This window comes from Equus quagga, unplaced genomic scaffold (genome assembly GCF_021613505.1).
Source record: "Equus quagga isolate Etosha38 unplaced genomic scaffold, UCLA_HA_Equagga_1.0 168909_RagTag, whole genome shotgun sequence".
Lineage (NCBI taxonomy): Eukaryota > Metazoa > Chordata > Mammalia > Perissodactyla > Equidae > Equus > Equus quagga.
Genome location: NW_025797327.1, coordinates 5,853 through 17,299, shown reverse-complemented (window position 1 = coordinate 17,299; position 11,447 = coordinate 5,853).

Below are 11,447 nucleotides of genomic sequence, written 5' to 3'. Positions count from 1 at the left end.
AAATTTTAAAGGAAAGGACTGTAGACTGGTGGTTCTCTCCTGGCTGTGATTTTGCCTCCAAGGGGACAGTTGTTAAGGGTTCTCCTGGTACCAGCACACAGGCGCTTCTGCCTTTTCTATCCAGAGCTCTTGATGGCCTGTGGAGATTCTAGGGGTGGGGAGACAGACTCTGCCTCTCGAGGGAAGTGTTGCAAGAGCACATTGCAAAAGAGAATGTGGGGGGGCTGGCCCCGTGGCTGAGTGGTTAAGTTCTGACGCTCCGCTACAGGCGGCCCAGTGTTTCGTTGGTTCGAATCCTGGGCGTGGACATGGCGCTGCTCATCGAACCATGCTGACGTGGCGTCCCACATACCACAACTAGAAGGACCCACAACAAAGAATATACAACTATGTACCAGGGGGCTTTGGGGAGAAAAAGGAAAAAATAAAATCTTAAAAAAAAAAAGAGAATGTGGGATGGGACGTAGTCCGTGGCCATCTTGGGAGGTGGTCTGACACTGCCCACCTTCTGGCCACAGAGTTCACATTGCCTCCACGTGCAAACTGTACTCGCGCTGTGCCCAGTCTCCCGAAGCCGGCATCATGGCAAACTGCAGGCTGGGACCTAGGCTCTGTCTCTATCGCTTCTGAGCACGCAGGCTCTTTGGGCACAGTTCCTTGTGTGTGTTTGCTCTTGGTCTGAAGGTGTGACCTGCAGGGACCGGTTCCCTGCTGTACACACTCAGCATACAACGGTGGCAGAGATGGGATACCAACAGATGGTCCCTTCAAAGGGGAGGGGGCGGGAGGCGTCAGCTGTCGCTGGTCCATAGAAATTCTGAGATGCAGCAGACACACCGTCAGGTCCTTGACCAGGCGCAGTGGTTCTGGGCATGATTTCCAAGGCTCTGGACCCTGTGCTCTGAGGCATCCTCCCTTTTCCACAGCACCTAGCCTGATTTTGTAACCCACTGGATCCTTCAGTCCTACTTCCTGCCCAGGCTCTTTTCATTACAACTTTTTCTAAATCTTGTATTTCGAATTGATCTAATTCCTTTTAAAAACTTTTTGGATTTCTGATGTACCAAATTATAGTCCTCTCCATTAGGTGAAAGCCACACCCACATTTTCTCTGGAACAGGATTCAGTCCACCTCGAACTGAGAGTGATGTGGGGACAGGGCCCCTAAGATTTGTAAAAGCCCTATTTCTCACTTATTTGTGAGGACCTACAAGGGACATTCTTAGAGTTTCAAGAAAGGGCCTTACAGCAACGCCCTTGGCCGGAGATTGACTCTGAGGCTGTATTTTACTGGTAGCATCCTGAAATTGATCTGTAACCTGAAGCCACTTCCTACTTCGATAATCCTGTTCTGACTGGAGGAGCTGGGGAGGAGGAACAGCTTTATTTTCAAACCAAGCTAGTCCTGGCTCCTTTGTATTTTGTCTAGATTCTTCTTTAAAACTGAACAATTTCTCATTTTTGGTTCATTTCCCTCAATCCATGCCTTATGGTATGTGACTGCCAGCTGTGAGTTTTTGTCTCAGCTAGAAACCCACCCTTGGTTGCTCTGCTCTGGGATGCTGGCACTACATTTCTCCTTTCCCAGCTGACAAAATCTTTGACTTTCACAGGAAAGGGCCTGGAGGGAGGTTGCAACCTGAGCAGGAAGATGGAGTTTGTTCTTCCTTCTGTGGCAAGTATCCATGCGGTGTGAGCATAGCTGGGTGAAGGTGGGGCAGGAGGGAGACCCTGGCATGGTTCATACCGCTGGTCTTCCTTCCTCAGTGGTGGCTTGCACTTTTTGGCACCTTTCTTTGCAAGCACGGTGGCAACAACTGTCACATATCCCTGGCCAGAGGCCTCCCTCGAGCGTTTTGTTACCAGAGAGGCAGGAACCACATTCCCGGGGCCACCGTGCCTCAAGTGCAAATGTCAGCCTTCCCAGCACCTCCTCCGTGCTCACCCGCCCTCAGCTGTTGAGCTGGCAGCCACTTACTGCAGTGGCTGCCTCTGTGTATCTCAGGACGACTTCTTTATACCTTTTAATCGTGTTGACCTTAAATGAATAGCCAGTTATTTCTCCAACAAAAATGGTTTATTTCGGGGTCAGCAAAGAATTGCCATTTGGGATCTGCAACCACGGTGAGCCACATGTAAGTCCCCTGCAACAAAGGAAGGAGACACTCTACGGAGGGGAGGAGGAAGCTGAGAGGGCTGTTGTGGACAAAGTCCCAGGTGTAGTGGCCTTTCACTGGCTGAGTTGTGCCAGTCTCCCATGGGCTGAGCTTGCTGGTCAAGAAGAGGAAGTCTTCCTGTCGGGCTCTCCTTTCAACGTAGGGCATGAGAGCTCCCCCTTCTGGCCTCCTGACTCCATTTTAATAAGGTTTCTCGAGTAATTTCCCATATGGTAACCTCTCGTGGTTCATTCTTGCTGTTCAAATTTCCCGATTCAAATTACTGCTGTGGCTTCTGGAAGCTGAGCACACCCTCCCTGATGCGGTGGATAACAGACACATTTGGTACTTTCAAGTCTACCTGGAGTTCTTTGTGCCAGTTTACACGTTACCACAGTCAGCAGTTGCCAAAGTTTTCACCACTACATAACAGGACATTTCCTCAAGCCTCAGGTTTCCGAACTGTCCTTCAAGCTCCCATTAAAGGTCTTGGGGCCCTTCAGCCTTCACCTGCCACCTGGTCCCAAAACCAATTCACGTGTTTTAGGATTTGCTGAGGCAACACCTGTTTATAGGTACCAAATTCTCTGTAAATCACCTGTTGCTGTGAAATAAACCAACCACAAAAGCCCTGTGGGAGCCAGCATTTCCTCCTTAAATCAGTTTGAAAGCTAAAAGATCTCTCCAGATGTGGAATGCTGAATAATGTCCCCCAGAGATACCAGCCCTCAATCCCTGGTACGTGGATGTTACCTTACACTGAGAAGGCTTCTGCAGAGGTGATTGAGGTCAGGATTTGCAGGTGAGATTATGCTGGATTACCCAGGTGGGCCCTGAATGCACTCACAGGAGTTCTCGTAAGTGAGAGGCAGAGGGAGGATGACATGCACAGAAGAGGAGAACCTGGCGCATCCGCCATGGGAAAGATGGGAGTGGTGTGGCCTCAGGAGTCCCAGCAGCCACCAGACGCCAGAAAAGGCAAGAAAGGGATTCTCCCCTAGAGCTTCTGGAGGGAGCGTGGACCTGCCGACACTTTGATGTCAACCCGGTGACCCCGATCTTGCACTTCCATCTGCCAGAAGTGTGAGAGAATGAATTTCTGTTGTTTGTTAGTTTGCTTAGTTTTGTCCCTTAAATTATCTTTAATTTCCCATCACAAATTATGAAAGTCTTGCCTCGAAGCAGCATTCTTGGTTCAAAATCATTTCTCTCAAGTTAAAATTTTTTTCTAGCTTTAATGAGGTACAATTGACAACGTACAACATCGTGTTATGATATATGTAGACATCGTGAAATGATTACCATAACCTAGCTAATTAACATATTTATCACCTCACGTAGTTACCTCTTTTGTATGTGGTGAAAACAATTACGATCTATACTCTTAGAAAATTTCAAGTATACGTTTCAGTAGTGTTATTAACTGTAGTCACCATGCCGTACATTAGACCTCCAAAACTTATTCATCCTACCTTACTGAAACTTTGTACCCTATGAGCAACATCTTCCCATTTTGTCTACTTCCTAGCCCCTAGAAACCACCATTCTACTCTCTGCTTCTATGAACTTGACCTTTTAAAATTCCACATATAAATGAGATCATTTCACTTAATGTAATGTCCTCCAGGTTCATACATGTTGTTGAAAATGACAGAATTTCTTTATCCCTTCATCTGTTGATGGACATGAGGTAGTTTCCATACTTGGCTATTATGAATAATCCTTCAATGAACATGGAAGTGCAGACATCTTTTCAAGACCCTGATTTCATTTCATTTGAATATACACCCAAAAGTGGGATTACTGGATCATTTAAAATTGTTATAAGCTCCAAACTTTTTTTCATAATGGCTGTACCAATTTACATTCCCTCCAACAAGTGTGCAAGGCTTTCCTTTTCTCCACATCCTCACCAGCATTTGTAATCTTTTCTTTTTGATAATAGCCATTCTAACAGGTGTAGGGTGATATGGAATTGTGGTTTTGATTTGTATTTTCCTGATGATTAGTGATGTTGAGCACGTTTTCATATATCCGTTGGCTATTTGAGTGTCTTTTGAGAAATGTCTATTCGGGTCCTTTGCCCAGTTTTTATTCCAGTTTTTTCTTGCTATAGATTTGTTTGAATCCTTTATATATTTTGGATATTAACCCCTTGTCAGATGTATGGATAACAAATATTTTCTCCCATTCTGTGGGTGGTCTTCTCATTTGTCTATTTTTGCTTTTTTGCCTGTGCTTTTGAGGTCAAATCCAAAAAGTCATTGCCCAGACCAATGTCAAAAAGCCATTTCTAAATGATTTCTTCTAAAAGTTTTACCATCTCAAAATTTAAATCTTTAATCCATTTTGAGTTGATTTTTGTAAATGGTATGAGATAGGGTCCTATTTCATTCTTCTGAATGTGGAGATCCAGTTTCCCCAACACTGTTTATTGAAGACACTGTCCTTTCCCCATTGTGTGTTCTTGGGCATGTTTGGCAAATATCAGTTGACTATAAATGTGCGTATTTAACTTTGGGCTTCCTATTCTATTCCATAGTTCTATATATCTGTTTTTATGCCAGTACTATGCTGTTTTATTCACTATAGCTTTGTAGTATATTTTGAAATCAGGCAATGTCATGCCTCCAGCTTTGTTCTTCTTGCTCAAGATTGCTTTATCCATTCGTGCTCTTTTGTGATTCTCTATGAATTTTAGTGCTGTTTTTTTATTTCTATGAAAAATGCCATTGGAGTTTTGATAGAAATTGCATTGAATCAGTAGATCCCTTTGGGTGGTAGGAATACTGCAACAGTATTAACCCTTCCATTCCAAGAACACAGGCTGTCTTTCCATTTATTTGTGTCTTTTCAACTTTCTTTCATCATTGTTTTATAGTTTTCAGTGTACAGATCTTTCACATTCTTGGTTAAATTTATTGCTAAGTATTTTATTGTTTTTGATACTATTGTAAATGAGATTGTTTCCTTAATTCCTTTTTTGGATAGTTTGTTGTCAGTACATAGAAATGCAGCTGATTTTTTAATGTTGATTTTTGTATCCTGAAACTTTACGGAGTTCATTTATCAGTTCTAACAGTTTCTTTTTGGGGAAGCTTTACGATTTTCTATATATAAGATCATGTCATCTGCAAACAGAGACAATTTTACTTCCTTCCTCCAAATTTGGATATCTTTTATTTCTTTTCTTTTCTAACTGCTCTGGCTGGGACTTCTAGTACTATGTTGAATAGAAGTGATGAGAGAGGGCATCCTCGTCTTGTTTCTGATCTTAGAGGAAGAGCTTTCAGCTTTTCATCGTTGAGTTTGCTGTCTGTGCACTTGTTATATATGGCCTTTATTATATTAAGCTACATTCCTTCCGGACCTAATTTGTTGAGAATTTTTATCATGAAAGGATGTTGGATTTTATCAAATGCTTTGTCTGCATCTATTGAGATGATCATATGGTTTTTATCCTTCATTCTGCTAATGTGTTATATCACATTTATTGATTTGCATATGTCAAACCATCGTTGCATCCCAGGGATAAATTCCACTTAATTAAAGCATGATCTTTTAATATGCTGTTGAATTAAGATTGCTAGTATTTTGTTGAGGATTTCTGCATCTATGTTCATCAGGGATATTGGCTTGTACTTTTCTTTTCTCGTGCTGTCTTTAGCTGGCTTTGGTATAAGCATAATGCTGGCCTTGCAAAATAAATTTAGGAGTGTTCCCTCCTTTCCACTTTTTTGGGAAGAGTTTGAGAAGGATTCGAGTTAATTCTTTAAATGTTTGGTACAACTCACCTGTGAAGCCATCTGGTCCTAGTTGGAAGATTTTTGATTACTAATTCAACTTCCTTACTAGTTATAAATCTATTCAGGGGCCAGCCCCGTGGCTGAGTGGTTAAGTTCACTCACTCTGCTTCGGCATCCCAGGGTTTCGCTGGTTCAGATCCTGGGCACAGACCTAGCACCACTCGTCATGTCATGCTGAGGTGACCTCTCACATAGCAGAGCCAGAAAGACCTAAAACTGAAATGTACAACTATGTTCTGGGGAGCTTCAGGGAGAAGAAGAAGAAGAAAAAAAAAGAGAAGATTGGCAACAGATGTTAGCTCAGGTGTCAGTCTTTAGGAAAAATAAATAAATCTTTTCAGATTTTCTAATTCTACATGATTCAGTTTTGGTAGGTTATTTCCAGGAATTTTTCCATTTCTTCTAGGTTATCCAATTCATTGGCATATAATTTTTCATAGTAGTCTCTTATGATCCTTCATATTTCTGCTGTATCATTTGTAATGTCTCAATTATCATTTGTAATTTTATTTATTCGAATCTTTCTTTTTTCTTAGTAGTCTTGCTAAATATTTGTCAATTTTTGTGTCTTTAAAAAACCAGATCTTAATTTTGTTGATTTTTTCTGTTTTTCTGGTTTCTGTTTTATTTATTTCTGTTCTAATCTTCATTATTTCCTTCCATCTGCTATCTCTTGGCTTAGTTTTTTCTCCTTTTTCTCGTTTCTTGAGGTGTAAAGTTAGGTTGTTTATTTAATATCTTGCTTTTTTTAAAATGTAGGCATTTTTTTGCTATAAACTTCCCTTTTAGAACTGCTTTTCCTGCATTCCTTAAGTTTTGGTATGATGTTTTTCATTTTCATTTGTCACAAGATAACTTTTGATTTCGTTTTTGAATTCTTTTTTGACTCATTGGTTCTTCGGGAGTATGTTGTTTAATTTCCACATATTTGTGAATATTCCAATTTTTGTTCGGTTAATGATGTCTACTTTCATACCCTTGTGGTTGGGAAAGATACTTGATACTTGATAGGATTTCGGTCTTCTTAAATTTATTAAGGCTTGCTTTGTGGCCTAATATATGACCTATTCTAGAGGATGTTACATGTGTGTTTGAGAAGAATGTGTATTCTGCTACTGTTGGATGGAATGTTCTGTATATGTATGTAAGGTCCATTTGGTCTAACGTGTAGTTCAGGTCCAATGTTTCTTGTTAATTTTCTGTCTGAATGATCTGTTCATTGTTGAAATTGGAGTATTGAAGTCCCCTACTATTATTGTATTACTTTCTATTTCTCTTTCAGATCCGTTAATATTTGCTTTATATATTTATGTACTATGATGTTGGGTGCATAAATATTTACAATTGTGTATCTCTTGATGAATTGACTCCTTATCATTATATGATTACTTTCTTTGTCTCTTGTTACAATTTTTCACTTAAAGTCTGATTTATCTAAATATAGCTACCCCTGCTCTATTTTGGTTTCAATGTACATGGAATATCTTTTCTATTCCTTGACTGTTTGTATAGGTGTGTCCTTAAAGCTGAAGTGAGTCCTTTGTAGGCAGCATATAGTTGGGTCTTGTTTTTCTATCCATTCACTGCTCTATGTCTTTTATAGGAGAATTTAGTCCATTTACACTTAAAGTGATTATTGATAGGTAAGGACTTGCTATTGCCATTTTGTTTGTTTTCTGGTTGTTTTGTAGTTCCTTTGTTTCTTTCTTCCTATGTGATTTGATGAATTTTTGCTTTGATCCCATTATAATAAGGATTGCCTTTCCTCCACTTTCCATGTTCCTCATTTGGTCACCAAAATCACCCTTAACATCCATTTTCCTAGGATGCACCTCAGAATTCTTCAGCGTTTACCCATGACACAGTTCTAAATGCATTTCCAAATGTTTAGGTATTCTTTACAGAAGCACCCCACTCCTGGTACCACAATCTGTCTCAGTCTGCTCAGGCTGCCATTACAGCATATCATAGACTGGGTGGATTAAACAATAGAAATTTGTTGCTTATAGTTCTGGAGGCTGGGGAGTCCCAGATCAAGGCGCTGACCAGTTTGGTTCAGGTGAGGACTCTCTTTCTGGTCACATTCTCGTTATGTTTTCACATGACCTTTCCGTGGTGCATGCACAGGGAAAGAGAGTGCTCTCTCTTCCTCTTCTTATAAGGTCACAAACATCACAAATGCCCAACTGTCATGACATAATATAATTCTAATTACCTCCCAGATATCCCATCTCCAGGCATCGTCACCTTGTGGGTTAAAGCTTCAACATATAGATTTGAGGGGGACGTAAATATTTAGTTCATAACACAAGGGAAAGTGGTGGTTGTGGTGGTCATGGTCAGAGAATGTGGACAGGAGTTCATGGTGGAAAGCTGGAGCAGGAGAATAAGAGTTTCTGGGGAGTGGGTTGTCCTCTCCCCAGGGGGTGGAGAGGTTAACTGATATGAGGCAGCTGCCTCCTGGGGAAAGTAATAATCCCCAGTAATTTTTAGGATGGCACAGACAATAGTAACCACTACCAAATTTCCCTTTAGACATGAGAGTGTAGTGGTGTAGGTTTTAGCAGAGAGGAAGGATTATACCAGGATCATGAGCTACTTGTAATTTGAAGGCAGCATTAGGCCTGGGAGTTTGGCTTGCAAATACCTTTAAAGCCAAGGGGCTATGGGTGCACAGCTAGCAAAGGTGATGTTGGCATCTGTGATACTGTCATAATGGAGCAAAGTGCCCAGAACCCAACTGGCACAGTTTAAAGCTCAATTAAGGGTGGCCAAATCTAAGAGTTTCCAACTCTCCAAGGCTTTTTCCAGGTGGGTAATGAGTGTGGTTCTGTTGCAAATGGGTTTTAAATCGTATCACCTGATTTGGGGATATGTTGTTAATTAGTTAATTCCACTTCTTTGTCCTCACTACCTTTATCTTTACCACATGAACTATGTTGGTCATTCTTCTATGTTCAGTACAAATTAAACATAAGAACTCCTGTCACTTAATAGGTTCTCAAAAGTCTAAACTTCAAACATTGACCAGAAAGCATACCTAAGACCCAGAGAAAGTGAGTTGCTTAAGGTTACCCAACAATCACTAAGTATTGTCTTCCAACTTCCTCTTCTCCTTAGTGACGTCCTATTCAGGAAATCCACATCCCCATTCAGAATGTGAAGAGTTCCTGCTGGCAGAGATATGGTAGGCCCTGAGCCTGGGAATCATCAGCTTAGGAAAAGTAAGTCCTGGGAAAGGAGATGAGAGTCTACTACTCTATAGTGTCATCTGGCTTCTTGATCCCAGCAAGTTCATTTTCTCTTTCAAGGAATATGACCCTGAGGCCAGCTTATGCACAATTGTCTCTATGGCCTGAGCTGGAAGTTCCTAGGCTGGGAAGGTCAAAGCTGACATTCCTGGATCTGCAGAATACAGTCACTGGGGGCAACTGCAGGATCAGAGAAGATAAAGGCGTTTGAATGGGGCAGGTCATACTTTCGGTAAAGAGAAAACCAGGGAAAAGTCATGGGCCAAGAATCAATCTCCACCCCCAGCCTGGACCTCCCATCACTCAAGGCAGGGCTATCCTGGCTTGGGGAGGACTAGAGCTGGCAGTGGGAACTCTTGAGAAACCTCTGCACTGAACTCCTTGCCTAGTTTGTGGCAGAAACCAGGGAAGGGAAGCTCAAGTTCAGGTCTATCTCCCCAAAATACATAAATAACTTAAGATATGATAAATGGATAGGTAAATGGATAAATGGATCTTGGGAGTTTCTGGGCAAATAATTACTGAACACTGTAAGTGTAAAGTTGCGCAATGATTTTTGAGTGCACATTCCCTATGACCCAGCTATTTTATTCTAGTATATAAAGTAGAGCGTTTTTTACAACTGGAATATGGTCGATTGATGAATCAAAAATTATGTTAGTGGATGAGAACAAGCACCTTTTTAATAGGTTTAAAGAGAGTTGCCACATTTGTTGGAAGTTTTTTTTTTTTTTTAAGTGGAGACATTGTGATATTTCCCCTGTGCATACTTTGGTATTGTGAAAATGAATAAAGGGAAACTTCATTTAAAATGGAGTCAGGAGGCCAAAAGGGGGAGCTCTCATGCAGTACCACTCTAGATCAATTACAGGAAGGATAGTCAATTACAGACCCCAACAGAAAGAAGTTGTCAACTGGAAGATAGCCAGTTAAAGACCCCATATGAAAGAGGTCAACAAAAAAGAATTGTTAATTACAGGAAGAAATGTACATTGCATCCCAAACAAATCAGCGACCCCAGCCACTCAGCCAATAAGAAACCATCACCACCCTGAACTCTTGCCTTTCTCCAATGGACTTTTGTTCAAAACATCCCCTCCCAATATCCTCCTTTTTCCCTGTAAAATAGTGTTACTCTTCTTTGATTTCTGGATTTGCCTAAGGTCTGCCATCGCATGCACATCCCAAATTTCAATTCTTTGACCATTCCTGAATAAACTCATTCTGCTGGTAAAATAACTGGCTGTTTTATTTTTAAGGTTGACGTATTTGGTGTTCAAAGTGGGATCCAAAGGAGGCGACCCCCAAGAGACAACAACCCCCAGAACTGAGCAAGATACCCACATCGAGCCCCTTGAGTTCATCGCTTCCATGAGTCCCCGCCTACTTTCAGTTTGGTGAGTCTCTTCTCAGATTTTGAGTTCTCCTACCTTTGTGTTCTGAGCTCTCTGACTTTATTCAGGATTGGGAGAGGCTTTGTCTCCTTGGGGGAAGAACTTTGTGCTCCTGGTTCAGGCTCTGTTCTTGGGTTCAAGATGTCGACCTTGGTGAGTACTCAGTTGTTTTCTGAAGGTAGCACAGTTTCTTGTGGGGCTTGGCCTTGCTGAAAGTCCAGTAGTTTTCTGATTCCTTTGGGAATCAGGGCTAGGACTCTAGCAACTTTCTTGGGTTTTCAGAGGAAATTTCAGAAATGGGATCCCAGTCATTTAACTGTTCTAATGGAAAAGTTCCTTCAGGGGTCCTGACTGGGTTTATGTTTAAGAACTTTGGGCCCCCTCCATGCATGTTTTTCACTAAGTGGGCCAAACAGACCAAGAGTAGTCCAGAATTGCAATGGCCATCATGGAGAATTTTCCATCTCCCCAAAGTTATTTTTCTTCAAACCAAATTGGAAGACTACAGCTCTAAAATTAAGTAAAATGAATGTTATGCTTATTTTAATTGGTATCTAGAGGTTTCTGAACATGCACAAACTCTAAAATTGGCACATTACAAGATACCATATTTCAATTAGCTGAAACAACTAAAAAATTGAGGGAATACAAAATGGCTTCTGAGGGTTCTCTTTCCCATCCCCCGTTTTCTTCATCTTATGCTCAGGCCCCACTTCTGGTGCCATCGTCCTCCTTCTCTTCTGCACCACCTCTAGTGCTGAAACTTGACATCTGAGCAAGTAACCTTAACTTAGTCCACATGCCAAAAACACAATTTGGATCCAACAATTCCTTTGAACT